Source organism: Gymnodraco acuticeps, unplaced genomic scaffold, assembly GCF_902827175.1.
Source record: "Gymnodraco acuticeps unplaced genomic scaffold, fGymAcu1.1, whole genome shotgun sequence".
NCBI classification, from domain to species: domain Eukaryota; kingdom Metazoa; phylum Chordata; class Actinopteri; order Perciformes; family Bathydraconidae; genus Gymnodraco; species Gymnodraco acuticeps.
This window is the reverse complement of record NW_022991533.1, coordinates 488126-510793: the sequence shown is the minus strand read 5'-3', so window position 1 is coordinate 510793 and position 22668 is coordinate 488126. Positions and strand designations below refer to the sequence as shown.

Sequence of the window (22668 nt, the reverse complement as noted above, 5' to 3'; positions counted from 1 at the left end):
TTCAACCAAGGCCATTCCCATAAGTGAAAATGATGCGTGCATGCGCCCTGTGATTCAGATCCGCTCCAACATAAAATTGATTATTCATTAAAATCAGGGCAGTGGTTTTCTGTGATCTTGCTGAGAAACAAAGAAACCAAACTGAAAACATAACTCTCATTGGCTGCCTTAATAATTTTCCTTGGATATTTCAATTGTATGTCACCATTGGTCAAGAGTATGTTAAGTAAGCATAATGACCTGGAAAGTGTGCATGAAGAAAGTGTGATTCACTATAATGTGTATGAAGACTGGTGTTTCCAGATTGTGGACAGGTGTGATTGAATGGACTGAGCTTCTTCTCAACACTAACTGTATTAAATAGACTTTTAAAATAACTATTAAAAGCTAGCCAAACCATTTTCAATTATTGTTTAAAAAACATGCATTTACAACAGCCCAAACTAGCTTTTATGCAAATGAATGCACACATAATTCATTATTAGTAAAAGTTCTCGTCTTGAGCCCTCGTGTTCTGTATAGCATGCTTTTTATCTACAAAACATTTTCATTTAGCAAAAGATGATTAGGAGTCTTACCACTGTGACCCACAACAGCACAGTACATAATGTGCAGTGCATATAGAATATTTAACTCTGGGAATATGTAAGATCTCCCTGAAGCTGTATCTGCTCTTCAGCAGAAATGTACCCTTAGGTGAAAACACATGGGCACATCTGATGCATATTACATCTCTCTCTGTCCCTCTTATTTTTACGTCTGTCCATGAAGTTTAACATTCCTCAAAAATCCCTGAATCAGCCAGGTGTGATGAAGTCTACAGCTGGTGTTTGGCCATGTCAGTGGAATTAGAAGCTTCCCTCGTCCCAGTAAAGCTGCTGTGGCAAGATGTAAGCGCCTCAATTGGCTTGGGATTGGTTTGATGGAGACAGGCTCATGTAATAATGTCAAAGTGGTTAAGCCCTGGGGCATCTTTAAAGAGCTTTCAGCTCCCTCACACAGGGAGAAAGACAGGGGAAGGGAGGATAGAAAGAACCAGAGAACGGTGGAGAGTTGAGAGACTTTTTTCTGCTCCTGTTGGAGAATGGAGCAGATGAAAGAGGTGGAGGAAAGACATCTTATTTAGGCTAACTTTAAATACAGTAGCAATGAGGACGAAGACAGAAGAGTCCTTCATCCCTTGTACCAGCAAACACACAGCTCGGAGTCAAGAGATGACTAAGCTGTATTTCCGTGCATTCGCCGATGCCTGAGCACCTCTAAAAGCCTCTGGCAGTGTCACAGTAATGTCCCCACTCTTCAAAGGAATCTCCCCCTGTGATGTACACTAAGGAGGACTAATAAAGTCTCTGTAGTTATGGTTGACATGTGCATTTCTATTTAGCATTTTTAATGTGATGCATTACATATCTGTGGGCGGTAAGAAGGAAAGCAATCCAGTCGAGTCAGAAGAACAAGTCTGTTTAGTTGAGATTCCTTCACAAAGCCTGGACCACAGTAAAGTCTTACAAGGTGGCATAGCTCTCTTTAGGCAAAAAATGGTTTACAACCCACTTTGTTTACCTGCACGAGTCATGTACAGGTAAATACCAGTACTCACTGCGCTAAATGTGTCTTCCATCCATGGTAATTGCATTTTTCTCACTTGTGAGTTGTGAGCCTCAGCCAAACTCCCATGAAGTGCACATAGAAGGTTATTAATCAGCCTCGGAGGTCAGAGAAATATGCCAGCTCATCCCAATCTTGTTTTCTCCTTGAATCAGCGAAATCATCCACAACTTCAGCGGGAGAACACATCCTGCTGTGACAGATCTGACTGTAAGTGAATCGCCTATTCACATCCTGCAGATGAATTACTGACACCCTGAATCGCTTCAGGAAAACGCAGATTCAGGCTGACTCTCCCGTCGTTAAGTGAGCATCTCTGCCCGTGAATGACAGCATGCAGGTGAAAACACCAGTCATCCCGATCCTTCCTCTCTGCAGGTGACGCCAGATTTTTCCCATGACAGGCTGGTATGGTTGTTTGTCATATTAACACGGCTTGACTCAGGATATGAAGTGGAAAATTGAAGGAGAGCCTCAAGCAGTAGCAGTCCTGTTTATTTAAATCACACAAACAGGAATCTGCTGATTTTGCCCAGAGAAGGAAATATGTATGAATAGGGAAACTGACTGGAGTTGCATTAAAGGTGGAGGTTGAGTGTACAGAATAATGTTTGCTTTGATCATGTGAGCTGATCAATGTTGAATGAGGTTATGCGTTAAAATAAATAATGGGGGATTAACATAATTTATGATCTGATAATTATATATAAAACAAAAGGGAATTCATTGTTCTGTCACCTCGGTAGCAGTCAAGTTATCTTTCTTGTTTTGCATCCTTGTCACATTCGTTCCCCTGAATGGTATTTGAAAAATATTAAACTACCTAATTATTTAATTCCAGATTTAATCAGGCAATGCACAGTCTAATGGCTGTAGGAATATGAGACCACCCCGTTATCTGTTGGTTCATTAATGCTTTCTGATTCTCTAATTAGTCTCCATTTACAATTCAGTACAAAATGTACAGACTTGGTAAAAACATAGTGCCTCTTCAGAACAGAATGAGAACTCAGCCTGAGTTGTTCTATTTTTATGTGCGGACTCTCTGTGCAGCCTCAGTGTGGATGTTGTTGTGGCTGACGATGTTACGTCAGACCTGGAACAGAATAACCACAAACGTGTTCAGCCAGTGAATCTCAAACATCAAGAGAGCAAGAAAAGGTAAGTGTAAAATATGTTATAATACATCCATTATAGGAACAAACTAGGGCTGTGCATCTTCACTGGTCTCACGATTCGATTCGATTACGATTATCCTGTCAACGATTCGATTCAATTCGATATCCCGATGCATCCCGATGCATCCCGATGCATCACGATTCATACCAATGCGTTGCATCCTCAATTTTCTATATTACTGCACATGGCTTATTTTTCATCAATGCATACATGCAGTAAATACATATGAACTATCTTTTTATTATTTAGAAAGTGCTTCAGAAATCAATAACATAAATGTCTTGACATTCATTTATAAACCAAAATAGATAAATTGTATAGGTCTAGCCTCCCTATATCTGTGTGTGAAGTTGTTCCATCCTCAAAAACAAACAAATAATGCTTCTGCAGTCTAGCTGCAGCTTCTAGCAACGGTCTTCTGTTAAAAAAAGGACACTGAATGTCCTGAATGTGACATCACACACAGGACTTGAGTCTGAACACAGCAGACAACAGGAGTATTTACAACAGCATATAACAACTAAAATACTGCATGTGGGTGCACACTTACATTCTCCGTCTTACTGTTACATAAATCCCATGAATGTATGAGATTAAATTAGCTTCATTATATCTCAGTGATTAAGTGAATAATAAAGTTTCTATCGGGTCACTATCAGCCTGTCACTCATTATTTTCAGGGAGGGGGCGGGGCTTGGAGGAACAGAGGAGACGGTGATCGCGGAAGCTTTTTTCCTCCTGCCTTCACAAACTTTACACACGTATATCGTCTGAAAATTGCTAGAGGACATTCATACTTTGCAATCCAAGACTTAATTAAATCCACCAAAAACCTGACATGATTGTAACGCGATTATTTTTGAAAAACATAAATCCCTGTGCCGCAGCGACACGGAGTGATTCAGAGCGGGTCCTTCTGCTGTTGGTTCTGGACTGGTGTTCTTGTGTTGGTGGATAAAGCAGACTGCTCCGTGTTTGGTGTTGCTGTGCCGCTGTCACGTCTGTTCCCTGATCTCTGCGTCACCGACCGATTTGATATTAAAGTGACAGGGAAAAAAAACGTTATAGTAAAGCCGCGGCCGGAAAATCAGGAAGCAACGTCACTACGCTATAACCGATTATCTTCCATCACTGCATCGAGACCGAATCGTCCACGTCCGCATCGCAATGCATCGTAGAAACGATTATTTTCAACACCCCTAGAACAAACACACACATATACACACACACACACGCACAAAAGATCAAACAAGGACTGATCAAGGCAGGAAATAGCAGACAAACATGACTCTAGGTGAGTAAAATAGCTAAATGCAGAAAAAAAGCCTCACAATATGTGCCAAAAAAAGCCATTGCCAGTTTAATCTGTAAACACTTAATTTATCCTAAAACTTAAATTGCAATACATTCTGTTTCCTATCCAATATAATCCTTGTATCTCTTAAGAGTTCTCCCTTTTCTGTGAGAAGCCTTCAACACGTGTTGTAGTCTTGAGCTATTCATCAAATCGTATTCTTAGAAGTTAAATAAATACAATCTAGTTTTAGTCTTTAAAAGGCCTAGTTAATTTGCTCCTCTAGCTCTGTTCAGGATTCCATGTGAGAATTTGAATAGAAATGTACAATTAAAGCCACTATGAAGCACTAAACTGCACACAAGCAAGTTCTTCTTCAGTGCAATAAAGCAGACTCAGCTAACTTTATTTCATTGTTTTTGGACAAAGATATTTTATTATGTATGGATGGAGATATCTTAGCTGTGATACATGTCGGCAATGGCAATGGTTAGGTTGCCTTAAACAGACAATATCAGAATAAAGACATTCTGTTGGGAACAATTTATTGCATCATGTTGTAGTTTGTACTAAAGCAGTGTAGGGAGCGGGGGAAAGTGTGTCACTAGTGATGACTATGAATACTTTGGTGGCAAGCATCACTGCAGTGCATCACTGATGTTTTAAGGGTTCCCCTGGGACAGAGTCACAGATGTTGAAATAGAGATCTGTGGCACATTCCGATTTAGCAAAAAAATCACTCTAGAGAAACAACCATGAAAGTGTCTTCAGGAGTCAACATTTATCTGGCTTAATGAAGTTCATCACTAGGAAAGTCAGGAATACATAGTGTTTGTGTCATTGATAATCCAAAGAGGATTTCAACTTCAATGCCTGGTAGGAACAGAGAAAATCATTACAAATGGCCCCAACTTCTACCTAAAGTAAATCAATCTACAGTTGTTGTATTTAGGTTCATTTAAATAAATGATTTGGTGGATTGATGTATGCTTACATGTCATCAGTGAGTCAGTTATTTTCACATATTGGCACTCATTTTGGTTCAGGTCCAATAGAGTGGAGCAGGGATGATGTATTTACCCGGAAGTAAGCTGCGTATGGGTTCCCTCGACAAAAAAGCAATGGGATTTCTGGGAAAATAGCTCAAAATAAGGTCTGTGGAAAACAAACCTGTTTGATAAATGTTTTGTTCAGCCCGATAATCTCCACATGTCTACCCTACTTTTATCATTTTCGAAACATAAATCTAACCGCCAGAAGCAAAATGCTAACGTTATGCTATAAACGAACTACAGCCGAGTACAGCAGCGTCGCACGACTTCAACGTCACGCCAACTTAAGATCCATATTCAAACATACAGATTGAAAATTGTACAAGTTGAAGCGTTTGTTTTAACAGTTTGCAGGAGGCAGGTACTTGCTTTCAAGCAGAACAGGGCAAACAAACTTAGCGGGAGTGTTTACTGTTTGTCGTAATGACGTGCAACATCCTCGACAACTTCTGTAGTCCTATTCAGCCACTTCTTAACAACCATAGTTTTTCAGACACGTAAACTCTTCAAAAATCTCCAGTGGGGTCACTGCTGATGTATTTAATGTCGTAGAACAAAACGTGATCCGTCTCTTAAATTTGTGTCAAACACAGACCTTATTTCAAGCTATTTTCCAAAAAAACTATGGAGAAATCCCATTGACTCTGAGACGGGGGAACCGGTAGTGGTAAAATGCTAACTCACTTCTGGGTTTTAGGACTCGTCACTGCACCACTCTATTGAGGGGTATGAGCTGTCATTAAAGAATACTTGAAAACTGAGACCTCCCTAGATTTCGCTTACACTGTTGATATGTCTTTAAAAGAAGCGGGAAACATTGTTTTAAGTGTAATCAAAAGGCAGTGAGCAGCATTTCAATGGAAAGATCTATTTCTATTCAACATTCATCTCATTGTCTATTCTGCAGCTAGAGAACCCAGTGATAATAGGCAGACAAAGTGAAGCTTAGGGAATCTGTAACCCTGTGCCTTGAAAAAATATCAAAAGCTTCACAGTGATGTCTGATTGTTACCAGAAATGATAAGAGCAGTATTCAACCTTGACAAAGAAGCAGCACATTCCCCCATTGAATTCAGATTGTTGGCCTCTAGTACTTGTACAAATTGCTTATACTAGTTTGGTGATATGTGATCCTCTGGTATTCCTACTCTCTTGTTTAAGAATTGCAGCAGGTAGCAGTTAGGTAATATCAGAATACAGTATGTCGGCCAATATAGTACACACATGTTTAAATACACAATGTTGGCCATAATTAAGAATTAAAACGTAAACATCATTAGAGCGGAAGTTTTGGGGTCATCTTGGGAGCCATATGTGAGAAAATGTAATCCATCTGGTCCATCTGTCCAATAGTTGTTGGGATATTTCAGCACACCAACATTGCCATCCATACATCTTCATATTATAGCATAATTGCAAATCTTGAGGGTTCATTTGCACGTTTACAACAACTTGGTACAAAAGTGGTTATTGTGGCATCCTTCAACAGAACTCCACTAATAAGTATAAAGAGAACTACTGTAATACACTTCCATTGTGTCTGCTTTTGTTTGTGTATGAGTCCGGTTAGCAGAACAACAGAGGCTTAAGTCTTGATCACCTACTTGCCATTCCCCTATATTTCTCTGCTTCGCTGTCACATGGCATCATATCAAATGAATCCATCACCCATTTTGTTGCTAACACCAATACACCAATACAGTTCAGCGATGTCTTCAGCTTCTGATGTCATCGAGCTTTGACATATGTGTCAGGTAAGAATCAGTGTCTTAGTATCAAGGGGCCATGTCAATTCACTGAAACTCCTTTTTGAACACATTCAGAGTCACACAACATCTTGCATGGCTAGCTAGTCTCAATGCAATAGTGATGAAACACCAAGAAGTTGCTGCACAGCCAGGTGTAACATTACGTGCCTAGCAGTGCCAGAGGCAGAGAGAGTTGATTGAGAGGCAAAGTGTTACATCAGTCATTACGCTCAAAGTACGAGGAAATTTGCACATCTGTATGCTGCTGCACAAACAGTCATTTCATAAAGTATGACTCCAATTGCAGTGATCACTGAACATTAAAGGGCAATCAAAGCAGAACAATTATTGCATTAAAAGATTTCATGCAGCAATTCCACAAATGAAAGCACATGTTCTCCGATATTGGCATTTCAAACATATCATTTCTAATCACAGTGTAAATCTCGGCAAACCTTAAGACTTCAACATTTCTTCCTGCAAGTATTTTTCACATTCATTCAACACTAAGCTTTTGTGCCAAAGCATAGATCATCCCAGTTGTCCTCACTGATGGTAGCTACTGATCATTCACTTGTCCCTTCCAGCTAAAAAACTGACACAAATAAAGTGATTATGTCCATTTCCAGCATGAGAGAGTGCGTGTGTATTCTTCGAGGAACACCTGCAATGTTGCACACACACACAATCCTGTTGCAGCTGATCTGCAGCATATGTTTGAGCCAGTGCTCAAAGACTGTCCAGATGTCTGCTTCACGCTTGTCTTTGTCAGGAGGGGAAAACACAAAGCGGGCCGCACGCATGGACCATTAAGAGATTATTATTCTGAAGAATAGCACATTAAGGCCTTTTGTACTTAGCCTAGATTCCTGTCCATGCCCTTCTGCCCATACTTCTTCACTTAAAGGGGTTTACTGGAGCCGCTTATTCTTTTGCATTATCTCTATGAAAACTGGGGGATAAATATAATTGGATTACTTTAGTAGTTTAAGAAAAGTGAGTACGTTTTTAACTTAGAAAAGTGAGCACTAAGTAACCATTCTGTCTTTTCCAGTTCACATGAGCAAGAAGCCCGAATTGTGATACCTCTTGTCCTGAGGGATTTGAATTGTCATATCCTTGAGGCTGTAGGTTAATTGAATGTCAGTGTCATGACATGTCAGGTTTTTGTAATGGTCCTGAATATATGCATTTTATGATTCTATATTTTTTAAGCCTGTGACCTCCTTGCATGCAGCCCGTGGATGACTTACAGCACGTTACTCGCAGGCCGCTTTAAATCACTGCTATTGCAATAGGAAGCATGCAAATAATACTTAATTTAAGCTCAACCTGTAAATAATCCATTGCTGTGAGCTAATATAAATAGCACATTAACAAACTACTTTTTTTTAAAAGCTTAAAATCACCCACGCTTCTCTCTGGCTGTCTCAGGCTATTGTTGCAGCTCAGTAAATGCAGCACTCGGCTGTCTGTGGATGCGGTCTCTCTTTATTGGTGAACATCCCATGGGCTTTTACAGTAGGCCAGCCTGTTCTTGTCCTACTTTTCAGCAGGCCTGTCCTCCTTCATTGTTGTCTGTTAAATGTGACGTGCCGGCACTCCTTTCACCGACCTCTCTGAGGTATCAGACAGCAGCTTTGCGAGACAGGGTGGCTTGGTCTGCATCCATCCGTTTTGTTTGCCTCTATAAAATCCAATTCCCCCCTCTCGTGCTAGCTACTCTCAGCGACACTCATCCATCTCTTGCTTCCAATGAATCTGGGCCGGCTGGTCAGGTGCTGCAGGCGCATCATTTGTTTCAGTTAGGTCTTCAACCCTCCAGCCTACTTTCTTCTGTACTCTATTCTCTCTGTTCAAATGGGCATGCAGCTGGCATGTAACTCACAAAGGGCCTGGTGATGCTATATTCAAGCCTAACAATATCACAATAGAAAGGAGGGAATGAGCTTCATATTTTTGCCATCAGCAGATGCTATAAACCAATAAACAGGATGTAAACTGTGAATGACTGCCATGGCCAGGTTGTTGGCAGTAGGCTACTGTCTGCCATATTCAAGACAGCGGTTATTGCATCAATGGTAATCCTATGGGTCCCAAAGGGGCAGTAATTGAATGTAACTTATTCAGTTACACATATATATCTATGTCTCCCACAGGGGCTTTGAAAGAGTCTCCTGAGTTTCATCCTGCAATAAAGACAGCAGAGAGTTTAATAACAGTAATGGCACCTTAACAGCTGCTACCTGCAGCGTAATTGAAAATGGAAGGTGTCGTATTGCGTTTATTCTAATCACACCTTGTTAAGTAGCTGAAAATAAAACTAAATCAGAAAACATCCAAATCTATGGTGATTGTTTTATTACATGGTCCCCTCACAACATGTGAAATAATTATGTTAACGGTAAGACCCAGTAGACAGTGTTTGGCCTGATGCGGACACTTAAATATAAACCTGAGGCTCGCTTACCATTTCCCACATTGCCATTCAGCAACCTTGCTGAGAGGCAGAATTGTCCCATTGTTCCCCGGTAGCTTCACGAACATAAGCTGTCTCTTGCTGTTGCTCAACGATACTGTACTCATTGACAGGGTCGGCCCAGCACACATATACAGCAACTGCATCATATGGTCAGTAATGTACTACAGTAGTTGTCTGCCTGTGTGTTTGGTAATATACATTATTATGCAGTCAGCCTCTCTGCCTTTTCATTAGCCATGCTAGCAGCTCAATGGATGGCAACATCGGTCCGTGTGTCTGTTGATACAACACTTTGATTCAGGCTGAAATATCTGAAACTATTTCAATCATTTAGCTTGCCTTGTAATTTAAGACACGCATGCATGGCCCTAATGTTTGATTGATTGATGCATGGTTTTAATAAAGAATACTTACAATTAGTGGTTTGACTGTAATGAAATGTGGTAAAGATATCCATGGTGCCCAAAAGATGAAACAGAATAACTATTGTGATCTCTTTTCCCTTTAGCGCCACAATGTGGTTGACATTTGTGGTTTTGTCAAATGGAATAAAAATGTCCAAACAATTTGATAGATTGCCATTGAAGTTGGTTTGGACATGCATGTCACCCATTGGATAAAGATGTCAAAACTTCCGCCCGAAATATTAATCTTGTGCCAGCGTTACATCAACATTTCAAACATGACATTCCCATCAGCCCAACCTTGTGTTTAGTGACAATTTGCACTTGTTAAATGCTAATCTTAGAGGGTTAATATGGTAGACATTACACTCTGACATTAACATTTAGCTGAACGTAGCGCTGCATAAAGCCTCGCAGAGCTGCTAGCATGGCTGTAGACTTAGTTTGGTTAGAACTAATTATTTAAATCTGTTGATACTAGTTGATTTTCATTTATTGTGCACTTACTTTTCTTGATTTTTTTCTATACTTCTTATAAAAACACATTGTAATGTTGCAGTTTATTTTTTTGTTATAAAAATGTGTTTCTTGGCTTATGCACACAAATTAGTAAAACAGCATAGTGCAATATTTCTGGCAGTGAAGCAAGCACCAGTTGTAAATTATTGGCGTGTCTCTCCTACATGAGACTTCACCTGGAACCTGCTATTATCACATATGTGACCTGCTCCATCGAAATCAGTCGCATTGACCCGAAAACAAATTTTGAGTTGTATACACGGTTGGAAAGAGGATATTCCTAGCTTTCTAATGATATCAGGATTGTTTTTGTACTCCAAATATTAAGCGAAATATGTCACATTATATAATGACTGTCACCGAGTCATCATTTCGAGAAAAAGGCCTTCAAAGTTTTCTCTTCTCTGGAATCCATCGATCTGATTGATTATTAGTGGAGCAAATGATCAGAATACTACAGAGGGAAGATATTTTCGTTTGGAGGGGAAGCTCGCGAGTGTGTGTGTATCAGTGTTGGGGAAGTTACTTTTAAAAAGTAGTGTTTGCTCGTTACTCATTACTTCTTTAAAAAAGTAATCCCTTACTTTACTTAGTTACCCTCCAAGGAAAGTAACTTTTGATGTTACTCGTTACTTTTACGTTACTTTTATGTTGCTCGACTTTGGGCAGAACCCCAGTTCTACTATGGAGGACATAACAGATATGTCTTTTGTGCTCTTTATTATAAAAAAATGCCACAGAGCACTTAACAAAACATTGGGCTATAGGTGTCAACACCACCACTAAACAATAATATCAAACAATATCAATATAAAATCATAATCATTAAGGGTTACAGGCTAGCCCCAAAATAGGTGCAAAGCTAGTGCAAATCATATCAATAGGCTACTAAATAGGCTTGGACTCGAAATATCATAATTTCCCCGGGGATCTTGAGCTAGTTTCATGCTAGCATGTTTTCCTTTCAAATGCTTGGTGAGGTTGGCAGTGGAGTTAACGGCAGTGGACACAAGTTTCTGGCCAGGGCACAACGTACACCTTACACTCACATTTTTCCCCTTAGTTTCAACAAGTTCGAAGTAATGGGAATACCTCCATCCCTCGAATGTTAGCGTTGGCTGTGCCTGCTTCTCTCTTGTCATCACTGCTCTTCAGTCTTCAAATCAAATCAAGTTTTATTTATACAGCACATTTATAAACGATTTTTGGTCGAGCCAAAGTGCTGTACATATAATAAAATTAGCCTACAGTAGAGACACTTTACAGCAAATACAACAACACAGATTGTTCAGAATATCAGTATGAGAAAAACGACACCCTCTGTCCTTAGACCCTCACATCGTACAAGGAAAAACTTCCAGAGAAAAACCCACAGTTTAAGGGGAAAAAATGGGAGAAACCTCAGGGAGAGCAACAGAGGAGGGATCCCTCTCCCAGGACGGACAGACGTGCAATAGATGCCGTGTGTAAATCGAAGAGATAATACATTTTACAGCATAGAGACCGAATGTTAGGAAATGCATGTATCTGTAATAAGAAGATGAATCCACTGAGGATGTCAGCTACAATCCTGAGGAAGCCATCAGGGAAGCAGCATGGCGAGACCCAAGGCAGGACCAGAGAGACAGGTTCAGCCACGACCCGAAACGTCCACGACTTAATCCAGAACTCAGGATAGAGGATCCAAGACACAGGACTACAGCAAGAGGATCAGCCTCGACTCCGGATCCCGGCGTAGATATAGATACAAAACAAGAACAAAGATTTGGCTGGGTTAATCGGAACAAGATAACCCTCTAGAAGATCTCATGAACTTCCCCACTCAATCTATCAAGACCCGAGCAGTTCTATTAGAAGTCCAAGGTAAAGGCACAGGCCGGCGCATATCGCTCATGCAATCCCTCACCATATGAACTCTGACCCCTCAAGCGTACAAGTGAAGAGACACCATGTGTCAGCTCCTTTTAGAATAGTATTTCTTCTCTTCTCAGAGAAACAAGGGTATGAAAAGTCTTCATGCCACCACCAGCGGCCAGCCTCTATCACGTACAGTGTGGAATGAGAGCTTGTGCCTAATGCGTAAGCACACAGCTGAGTAGGCAGTGTCACTGTCACTCGTCCCTAGGAAAAGTAACGTTGCGGCGAATTGAAGAAGAAACTACGTTACGTTACCAAATGTTCCGTAGTAGCGCGTTACACTACTTTTTACCCGGCAAAAGTAGTTACGTTACTGTAACGCGTTACACCCAACACTTATGGGGACAAATTGGAGGTCCCCATGAGGGGAATCATTAATTTTAGGGTGAAGACTTGGTTAGGTTTAGGATTAGGGTTAGGGTAAGGTTAAGGGTAAGGGTTAGGGTTAGGCATGTGTTGGTTAAGGTTAGGATAAGTCTCCAGGAAATGCATGTAAGTCAATGTAATGTCCCCTGAAGTGATGTATACATGGTGTGTGTGTGTGTGTGTGTGTGTGTGTGTGTGTGTGTGTGTGTGTGTGTGTGTGTGTGTGTGTGTGTGTGTGTGTGTGTGTGTGTGTGTGTGTGTGTGTGTGTGTGTGTGTGTGTGTGTGTGTGTGTGTGTGTGTGTGTGGTGTGTGTGTGTGTGTGTGTGTGTGTGTGTGTGTGTGTGTGTGTGTGTGTGTGTGTGTGTGTGTGTGTGTGTGTGTGTGTGTGTGTGTGTGTGATTTTGCATTTGATTCCCGGGGAAAACACTCACGAGAAACACCGGCTGTTGTTATACCTGCTGTGACGTCAAGTTACTCAGTTCTCCGCTTGTAATTATGCCGAAGCTTCAAAGTTGTATTTATCATCTGAATTTGCCGAAACAAGTTTAATATTCTGAAAGCCAAGACTTTGTTTAATTGAAATCAGATGAAAACAAACTGTAACGGACCCTGCCGTGTTATCTATGATTACTATACTCTTACATTCATAATTTCAGCCGGAGGGAGGGGGGCGGCGCTGCGGAAGAGCAGATTGCGAGTGAGAGGTGCCTGTCTTCGTCCCTTTACAAGCTTCAAACATGTATTTATCGTGTGATTTTGGAAATAAATATTTTCTGAAAGCCAAGACTTTGTTTGTTTAAAATCAAACAAAACACCCGAACCCCGAAAAAATAGTTTTTTACGTAAATCCACGTTTATTTTGAAATGAGCCGTTGCGACTTCCGACTGATTTCGATAGAGCGGGTCACATGTGCTAGATATGGCCAGTGGTCCATTTTGCCTGAACGCCTAAGCTAGATAATGTGCAGTGTGTGTGCTGAATTAATTAATATATAATAGACTAGACTCTATCCTCATTAAACATTGGCAGTGTTTTAATGAAATTCCTGATCAAAGACAAATACACATGCCAAACTACTCAAACACATCCACTCACAAAAAGACACAAAACAGTCTAAGATGATAATAGACTAAACACATTATAGGTGGCCCACATACTGTACACACATTATTTTCAGTTGCGTAATGGACAAAAAGTTGGGCTTTCATTACCATCAATTTCATCTCACCACCTTAACTCACTTCATTTGCAACTAGGCACTAAATAATCCCTTTTCCTCTTGATACTCAAACACACAGGCAGCTAGGATTAATTGTTACTGTGACTTAAAAATGGTCTGAAGAAATGTGTGGTAATTTAGTTAATGGCACTTTCCCTTACTTCAACAGTACTTTATATATCCATATGTCCACAGTGACCTGGACGCTGGTCAGCTGTTTGTTAATGTGAGTGTGTCTAAAGTATGTGAATATGTATGTCTGCATCTGGTCACACAAAACAAATATTTATTTCACAATATTGTAACCTTGTGCTACTGTATAGCTGCAGCCACAGATAAATGGACATACTGGTGTGTGTGTGTGTGTGTGTGTGTGTGTGTGTGTGTGTGTGTGTGTGTGTGTGTGTGTGTGTGTGTGTGTGTGTGTGTGTGTGTGTGTGTGTGTGTGTGTGTGTGTGTGTGTGTGTGTGTGTGTGTGTGTGTGTGTGTGTGTGTGTGTGTGTGTGTGTGTGTGTGTGTGTGTGTGTGTGTGTGTGTGTGTGTGTGTGTGTGTGTGTGTGTGTGTGTGTGTGTGTGGATTAGCTGATGCAGTGCATCTCTCTCTTGAGCCAGGTCCTACAGAGCTAGTGCGCTGCGTTCACAGTCGGCCTGCATTTTACCAGCAGGCTCCATTTACACCGTCTGCCACTCGAGCGTCTATGACTAAGACATATACGGATTCTCTGGCTTATCACAGGTAGAGCTGAGGGCAGCCTGCTGCAACATTTATGTAATGTCTTCTACTTAACATTCTCTGTTTTACAGAATACGACATAGAAAGGATTGTTCAAAATGCAACACAAACACAGACAGAAACACACGGTGATCAATCCTGTCGGGCCTGAGTTGCAAATGGACCGGCTGGTCTGTGTGTTTTTGCAGATTATGCTAAAATAAACAACTGAGACATTCAAAGTGTATCTTTCAATACTATATAAGGCCCTGTACTACTCTTAAGCAACACCAAATGCTGAAGTGCACATTGAATGAACTGAGAGTGAGTTTTGAAAAGCTTGAGTAGATAAGACCAGGCACTGGTAAGTGGCCTATAGTTGATTTTGACAACTAATTGACTCTAGAAAATAAAACTTCTAGGTCCCTACACAACAGAGTATCTCCATAGTCATACAAAATAAAAGGTTTGGCTAGTTGGAGATAAATTATGTAGCCTCTGTGTAAATGTTTGTACCTGTCATTCTGCATTTTTCAGATCATGGAGCCTTACAGTTGATTTTACTGCATTGTCCGAACAATAATTGAATATGGTCCAAACATAAATCTTCAACTAATAAACCAATTTGATCCTCATCATTAGCCTATATATCATTTAAATATATACAGTATCGTATTCTCACAAGATCTGGTCCCTCCATATGTTATTGAGTTGTTGGAATCAAGGTAAACACACTTGCAAATAAATAAATGCTGCCACTTAATATTTAACAAATGTGATCAGTGGAAGTTTGAGAATATACAAATAATAATTTCTTGATTCATCTGTTGAGGGAGAATCATTTTCTCTTGTCCACCAATATTTTCTGGCCTTTGGTCAGAAAGCGTAAACGTGGTTTGAAATACAACTGCTAAGAACCGGGTCAACAGGGAGTTGTATCAAGTGCAACCTTGACATAAGGTTGAAGCAATTATATTCTATACTCTAACCCAGTGGTTCTCAACCTTTTTACACCAAGTACCACCTGAGAAAATAGTTGTCTCTCCAAGTACCACCATATATGACCAATGTTAAAATACAGTCTATGCACAGTTCATGCAGGACTCGGAGGCAAATGTATACATAATAACATTATTTATTGTCAGCCACAACTACATGTACAAAGGGCATGTCTCTCTCTCTCTCTCTCTCTCTCTCTCTCTCTCTCTCTCTCTCTCTCTCTCTCTCTCTCTCTCTCTCTCTCTCTCTCTCTCTCTCTCTCTCTCTCTCTCTCTCTCACCACAAGTGAGAATATAAAGAACAAAAATAATAACTTATTCTCACACAACAAATGATAACTACATGTCCTTTCCTATACCAAAGTTTGAATGTAGGCCTCCTGCAACAACCTACATTGTAACAGAAAATGTCCTATTGGGAATTCAGTTCCACAATAACAATGAAGCCTCCAGGAGCAGATGAGCCTAAGGGCTAATAGCTCATCTTCAGTCTGCTGATGTTTACTATTGCCATTTCTGTGGTTGCAAAGTAAAAAAGAAAAGAAAAAAGATAACAATTAAGGACATGTATGTGCTTTTTCAGCTTTTGACCTCGGTCACAGCCTTCTCTCCATTCTTTGAGCAAATGCCTTCTTCCTGAGTCACTTCTCTCCTCCATCACAGCGTTGTGACTGTGCATATCACTTCTGCGTTGCTGGCGGAGCCTGCGCTTGTGCTCGGTTTTATTGACTGTCCTCCTCCTCATTCACTTGTTCACTTTCGCTGGTAATATTCTCCTCTACCTCTCACAACATCATTCAGCTTTCTTCTTTCTTTAGCTTGCTTGCAACGTTTGCTAATCGTTCGCGGGTAGTATGGTCGTCACTAGCAACGCCAGAAAAAGAATTTTTTTTTTTCGTTTCTAAATATAAAAACAACAATAGCCTATTAGAACTTATTTAAACCCCAGTTTCAATGATCTCAAGCTTATTTTCATTCGTTGTAGTATTTTGATAGTATGATTTATTTTTTAATTAATGTTATTCAATCAAGCCTCAAACTAATGGCACTTTTCCCTATAGCCTGTTTTAAATTAAAGTTGTCTTAGGTCATTACCACCAGCTGCTCTTGCAGTAACAAGTAGTGTACCTTAATGTCCCAGATGTGCACAATGTAGTGACTGCTTTGTGTCTTTTTGGTTACTTAGTTGTGTTCTCTGTATTTTATATGTCTGTGTTATGTGTAAGAACGTGTAACGTTGCTGCCTTCTTGGCCAGGTCAGCATTGTAAATGAGATTTTGTCTCAATGTTTTCATCTGGTTAAATAAAGGTTATTATTTAAAAATATATATATATATACTTTTATATGTCAGATTCCTCCACGTACCACTAGCGGGAGCTGGCGTACCACCAGTGGTACGCGTACCACAGGTTGAGAACCACTGCTCTAACCTATCAAGAGGGCACTGCAGGTGATAACATTCATGCATACTGGAAATGGAACAAAAGGGAACTGATGTTCCAAAAGATGACCCTTTTCAAATGTTCTCTAAACATGTTTCAGTTTTGAAAGCCCTGCCTTCAACACGGAGACATTGACCGAAGTCAAGCCAGATCCAAGAATAGATGTAGAGATGGTCTTGCCCGGGATTGTGGCTGGAGTTTGACTTTTTTCTGTGTTAACTCATAATGTTTACCAATTGCAAACGTTGACTGACGTAGTGGAGTTGAAAGAAGTGGCCTGTTCAATATCAACCACAAAAAGTACAACTAATAATTTGAAATAGACATAAGAGCGTTATTTCAACATAATGTTAGCAGAGATTACAAAGAGGTGTCGATGCCTTGATAATTAAGTTATTTATAATTAATTTGTATTGGTTTTCTATTTATTTATAGGTACTTTGACTTGAGTTTGAGATACATCAGTGATCAATCTTTGGAGTACATTTTGTTCAGCTCCTTCTCTCCCTCTCTCTGTACTCCACCCCCTTGTTCCGAGCAAGGAAGAAGTTCAAAGAACAAAAGTAGTCTGATCTGCTACAGAGCTGAGGAGTTCTGTGATTTCCAAAGCGGAAGTAGTTAGTAGTTCCCAGAAAACATACACATTTAACTCCCAAATAAGATAATGAAAAACAATGTATGATATTGTTTAAATGAATGATTTCAGAGGCAAATCAGAGGCTACCGATTTGTCATCATATGTATACAGCTGGCTTCAGAGGGCAGAGAGGAGATTAATTAGACTTTGAATTATTAAACAAGTTCTGAGATATTTGATGTTAAGTTATACATGCCTTCAAACCAAGTCTGGGAAAAGTAAGGCATAACCCTTAAGATCAACTTTCTGTTAAAAAGACTCACCATCTGCCTCTGGCTGCAGATCTGTGCTGCTGGGTGTTCCTGCGTCGTTGCATTTGTTGAGAGATTGTTGTCATAGCAGGTCACTGTGATTGGCAGGACCTGTTTATTCAAAGATGCAACATGCTTTCAATGAAAGAAACTAAATGTTGTCGAAAAACAGTTTTTTGTATATGTTGTGACAATCTTCTTCTGATCACCATCTTTTCATTAAAACTTTACATTTCAAATGTACTTTTTTTGGCACATCTGCCACAGTTTACTGATGTTACTTTGAGTCCCTGTTTAAGATTCAGGGCATTCAAAAATATGTTTTTAATTAACATGAATAACTGAACATTCTGTAATGATAATTTTTGTTGTCATACATTTTGCACACACACACACACACACACACACACACACACACACACACAGCTTCCATTATTGCAGTGACCACATTTAATCCAGCTGCCATTTCCGCTGCCAGCTACTGAGTCATTAGCATAATTATAACATGCAGAGATTTTTGGAATGAAAGTGTGATTCTTTCCAAAAGCGTTGTCACGCTGCCTCACTTGTGGTTTTCCTCCTCACTCACACTTAAGTTTCCTCCCATCTGCTCACTGAATACTACAAATTGCATAAGTAGGAGCAGTTCTCATCCTTATCTTCACGAAATGTCCCAACAGATTTCTGAAGGACTCTTGTGTCTGTTGGCCTTTTTCACCAGCCTTAGTTAGATGAGGGTTTTTTTTTTAACGTTTATGTAACTGTTTTAAATTTCCATACTTTAGTTACAGCATTTGAATAATCAATGTTTTGCTTGATAAACCCAGACATAGAGACCTTCAGGTCCTGCAGTAATGGATTTCATGGTTAAGAAGTCACAACAAAGATTTGTTTGATTTAAAGCTGAATAATTGCACAACTCTGGCTGCATTTTGGAATTAGTCCAAAAATAATTAAGTAGTTTAACAATAATATGTTGTTTCATCTCTCAGAAGAGAACCAGTAATCAGATTAGTACTCAGAGTAATGAAGTAATAAATGACAGACTAGAAATAGATGACATTCAGAACAAGTTTTCAAAAGAGAAAGTAACTGAATATAACTTTCATCATCATCCAGTTACATTGACATAACAGCCGACCAGATGTGTTAACACATTAGTTTGTATTTAACGTGTCCTTGCGAAATAGACCTGTAAGTGATAAGCTAAAAATAACTAAAATAAAGGATTAGGAAGTAGACTCTACACATTTGACAGAAATCCATCCAAAAACGATACAAGCAGAAATGTTTGCTTAATATTGTTTTTTATTCTAAACTAGGTTTGCCCGGCTCTGAGACATTTGCTGCAGTATAAAGGAATCATCAATGCAATCAATGCAGATGGAAAATCCTAAACATCTAATCAAATGCAATTGTTTCTCAATTGGAGCAAATTTCCATCGTTGAGAGAGATTTTGCACAGCCAATGAACAGATATTTATAATGCATTTCCTAAATGAAGGGCCCAACCAGCAGATCCCTCTGGCCTGATGCCTCAATCTGTTTCCCAATCTCGTTTTTTATTTATCTTACTCTGCCCATACAAACCTGGTGCCCTGATGTGCAGTTTGACATTAGTCCTTCCAATCTCCAGTGTGCGATGAAGCGGGAGAAGAGTGGTTTGGCTGAATTCCTGCTTCCGAATCAGTCAGTCCTTAAAACTCCATAAAGTGTCCTTGGTTTGTCTTCTTCAACTTCATCTGTGCTTTGAAATGTTTCTCCCAGGAAGTGTTAGGAAACCTAATGGCCTTCTTGTGTGGCTCCAGCTGTACGTGGATAAAGTTATGGAGAATTGGTTCACCCATTATCATTCACCATATACACTTGCAGTCAATTTATTTAAAAAAATCACTTTGATTCTCTACAATTGATTTTATTCATAATAATAATAATAACTAACAGGTGGATTTTGCTCTTGTTCTTGTCATTCTTCTTCTTGTATCTAATATGAGATTACCTTTAACACTGTGTGTGTGTGTGTGTGTGTGTGTGTGTGTGTGTGTGTGTGTGTGTGTGTGTGTGTGTGTGTGTGTGTGTGTGTGTGTGTGTGGTGTGTGTGTGTGTGTGTGTGTGTGTGTGTGTGTGTGTGTGTGTGTGGTGTGTGTGTGTGTGTGTGTGTGTGTGTGTGTGTGTGTGTGTGTGTGTGTGTGTGTGTGTGTGTGTGTGTGTGTGTGTGTGTGTGTGTGTGTGTGTGTGTGTGTGTGTGTGTGTGTGTGTGTGTGTGTGTGTGTGTGTGTGCGCGTGCGTGCGTGCGTGCATGCATGCAGTTTTTCTTGACATTTTAGTGCAAAAGGTCACAGCACTTTTGAGTACTCTGTTTAATTTTTTTTAACTTATTTCTCGCATTCACAACACCAACCTTGCAAGTATGACTGAATAAAAGAAAGAGAAGAAAACCTTCTGCAAAATTAGGATAACATTAGCAGAGTAAGTTATGATACCTTAAACAAGGTCAATGATACAACCAACAATAAATAAAAAAACAGATGATAAACATACATCTAATATATATTACTTTTAGAAGACAATAACATATCAGAAAAGCTTTGTGCTACAGCGGAAAACAGGATTGGTCCAGAAGGTGCAGGATGTTGGTTCAGTACGGGGCGCTCAGCCAATGGGCTGAAGGGACCTCTAAAGCTGTCTGAAGGGCAGCCGCTTCATCTGGCAGTATCATGATATTAAAGCCAAACAGAGGGACAGCTTAACATTTGCCACCTGTCTCCCGGTTTCATTTCAGTCCATCCTGCTTTTATATTTCCCAACTCCTCAGTCAACATGTTCAGACTTTGTTAAATGTTCCTTTGGCGGGACAGTGTGTTGGATTTGATGGCATCTAACATTCCAGATTGCATCCAACTGAATACCTCTCACTCCTCTATTTAAAAGACTGAAATTGTATCTTTCAGGACCCTTCCTTTAAACAAATAAAGCGTGAAGGACATACTGTTGAAACATGTTGGAGTCAGTGGAGGAACCGTTCCCCATGTATATATATGAAAGGCTTATTGTAAGATAACAAAAAACGAAATTATTCTTAGATGCAGGTTATGACACACTTGTGAAGACTCTACACCTATGAAAACATAGCTAATACACCATAGTTATGAAGATTTTACTACACATTGGCCCTTTTTAGTATGACCATCGGCAGTTTACAACCTGGAACCTGGTATGGACAGTCCACTTCTGTTAGAAAATCACAGCATTGGTCCTTCGTTCAAGCACTTAAAACACATGGGTGATTTTAGAAGACAGGAGAAACAGCCTATTTTGTGGTTTAATAAAAAACGTAATCAGGCTCCAATGTGGATACCGTTGCTTTCTTCCCGTTGAATATGTGTGTTGTTTATGTGCCACCATCAAAGACTACCAACAGATGAATGCCCCAAAAAATCAAAGAGAATACCCAACAGTTTTCATGCTGGGAGTTGGAAATATGTAAAGGAATAAAACAGAGCCATACAACGCTGAACACTGCCTCGTTTTAATATTAATATATCAGGGTTATACCTTTCTAGGTGCTGTGAATTGAGTGCTTGTGAAACTAATGAACAAAGGCGTCTTCTCACTGAATATTCGAGGGAGAGGAATCCATAATGCAAAATAAGAGCGGGATGCAGTTTGATGTATGACCTCAGAGTCTTTCCCTTTGGATTGAAGATGGCTCTTGTCAAAGTATGGGCCTTATGTAGTTAGTGCTGAGAAGCTTCAAGTCCTTCTCTGACATTGGACATGATAAAAAGACAGTGTTTGAAATGTGATTGACAGGATTATGATGTACACTTAAAGCAAGCATCTAGGCTTAAGGAGATAACGTAATAAACTCAAGCATACACATGTAAATACTTTAGATGTCCAAAGGCACACCAACACACTTATACACAACGTGCACTGAACAAACTCTTCAGTGTGGACTATGCAGTGTTACCAGACAGGACTCATGGGGAGTGTGTGCAGACAAGAGCCTTGATCCAACATCGTCATAGTTTCTGGAACACTGCAGTGTTATAAAAGCGACTGGAATATGCATGAGTGGGAGACTGCCGTGATCGAAATGTGCTAAAGAGAGTCAGTGCTTGTGTACTACCCTCGAAGGTGTGGGAGAGGAAGAAGGGAGAGATAAACTAGGGCAAGGAATAGTAAAGTAGACAACAAGGTGGAGCTGCTCGCAGATACTTCACTGGCCTGAGCCTGAACACAAGCTTCCCTCAAGCACTGGGTCTCAATCTGATCGTTTTAACCCAATTCGCAATGCTGCATGGCAAAGCCTACTCATCACATCTTTGTGTGTGTGTTTGTGTGTCTTTAGCCGAAAGATGCTCATTTTTTCTTGTTAGTAAATAAAGCATGACATGGTTGTAGTGGTTAGTGACATACATAAACGCTGACACATTTTTCCTTGTATCTCTTTCAGGAAAACCTCCTCCTACTCGGATCGGTGCTTCTGAAAAATGAGCTGCCAATGTAAGTCCTTTGCCTGACCTTAGCACTCAACCGGTAATGTTGCTTTTCAATTCATTAAACCTAGCAGAAGTTAAAATTGAGTACACAAACACTCATGCAGGCACCGAGCCGTAGCCTCGGATTCCTAACCTTTAACTTTCTGCTCCTCACTAACCATCAGGGACAGGATTCACCCCCGACTCCATTTATTAGCAGCTAATTGCTATTCCCCACAAATACGCTGACGGGACATCAAAGGCTGACTCACTGCATGACAAGCTGGTGGAATTCAAATCAATCCTCCCTTCAGTATTATGCCACACAGTTGCTACCTCTGGTTTTTGTTTTG

The 22668-nt window shown here is 40.0% G+C and overlaps 1 protein-coding gene across 8 annotated transcripts in view; it reads left to right on the top strand.

The window, feature by feature from the left end:
• dlgap4b (discs, large (Drosophila) homolog-associated protein 4b) overlaps window positions 1-22668 on the top strand; it is a 116545-nt gene that overhangs the window by 56697 nt on the left and 37180 nt on the right. For all 8 annotated transcript variants that reach the window (XM_034197126.1, XM_034197123.1, XM_034197122.1 and 5 more), the window contains one exon: window positions 22291-22340. The gene's annotated coding sequence lies outside the window, so the exon portion shown is untranslated. The remainder of the gene's footprint in view (window positions 1-22290; window positions 22341-22668) is intronic.